At 38.4% G+C, this 1479-nt stretch overlaps 1 protein-coding gene across 1 annotated transcript in view; it reads right to left on the reverse strand.

Moving 5' to 3' along the window:
• Positions 1-1479, reverse strand: part of LOC107668551 (signal transducer and activator of transcription 5B-like) — a 32286-nt gene that overhangs the window by 29430 nt on the left and 1377 nt on the right. The window lies entirely within an intron of this gene.

Below are 1479 nucleotides of genomic sequence, written 5' to 3' on the forward strand. Positions count from 1 at the left end.
CATGGCTCCCCGCTCTGCCTGTTCCTCTTCACGGGCCTGGCCCTCCATCCCTCTCCCAGTTCCGCCTCCACTCCACCACCCTCCTGGACTTTTTGGGTTTTGTTTGGGCATCTGGAGCCGCCCTTAGAGGGGGGATATGTAATGTGGGGTTTGGTGTTTGGGTTTTGTTTCATGTTCTCATGTCTTTTATTTTGTAATTGTTTCACCCTGTTGTGGATTGCAACAGGGTGAAAACAAGTGTCATGCTTCCCTTGCCCTCATGCATCTCTGCCTTGTGTATGTGTCATGTTCTGATTGGTTGTCCTAGTCATGTGTCTTGTTTCCCATTGGGTTGTTCTTGCCATGTGACCCTCTTGTTTGCTATAAGTAGCCATCATGTTGCCATTGCTTCATCGTGTATTGAAGTTGTAACCCGCTGTCGGTGAGTCTAATCTGTTTGTGCCTCGTCAGATCTGTTCATGCCTCGTCAAGTTTGGATGATGTTTGGATCACTGTAAATAAAACTGCACTTGAGTTCTCACTACGCTCGCCTTCAGTGGACTGGTTCGTTACAAAGTCATTATTTTAACAGATTTTAAATGATACAGTAGGATCATTCTGTGTCAACTCAACTAGAGATTAGGGATGGGCGGATCGATCCTTAAGTATCGATACTTTCGATACTGATGTTGTATCGAAAGGATCAATCCTCACATAAAAATATAGATTCTAAAGTGCATTTTTTAACCATTAATTTTATTTACTTATCAAGAAATTCGGTGCATAAAATAAGCTTCTACGTGGCAAAATAGACTATATTAGCGAACAATTGTGTAGGACAGAACCATCGGATAGTAGATATCGTAGATAATAGTAGAACTATCTTCTCCTGTTCATCGGAACACACGCAAATGCTGAAAGACAGAACCAATCAATCACAGACAGCGTTCGCTGCTGACGCATGGCTCACAGTGCTTGTTCAAATAGGGTTGCATTTCCCAAAAGCATCAGAAGCATAAGTAGATCTTAAGAAACCATTGCCACATTATTACATTACATTACATTCGCTGCTGACACATGGCTCAGAGTGCTTGTTCAAATAGGGTTGCATTTCCCAAAAGCATCAGAAGAGTAAGTAGATCTTAAGAAACCATTATTTAAGCCACATTATTACATTACATTACATTGTTACTATATATAAAATTAATTCTGAAAAAATGCATCACGGTTTCCACACAAATATGTATGCAATAATAATAATAAATGTTTCTTGAGCAGCAAATATTAGAATGATTTCTGAAGGATCATGTGACACTGAAGACTGGAGTAATGATGCTGAAAATTCAGCTTTGATCACAGATACATTTTAAATTACATTTTAAAATATATTAAAATAGAAAATAGTTATTTTTAATTGTTATATTTCTCAATATTGCTGCTTTTACGTTTTTTTTTGTTTTTTTTCTTCAAATAAGTGCAGCCTTGGTGAGCATGAGACTT

The sequence above is a fragment of the Sinocyclocheilus anshuiensis genome, unplaced genomic scaffold, assembly GCF_001515605.1.
Source record: "Sinocyclocheilus anshuiensis isolate Anshui unplaced genomic scaffold, SAMN03320099.WGS_v1.1 scaffold32, whole genome shotgun sequence".
In the NCBI taxonomy this organism is placed as follows: Eukaryota; Metazoa; Chordata; class Actinopteri; order Cypriniformes; family Cyprinidae; genus Sinocyclocheilus; species Sinocyclocheilus anshuiensis.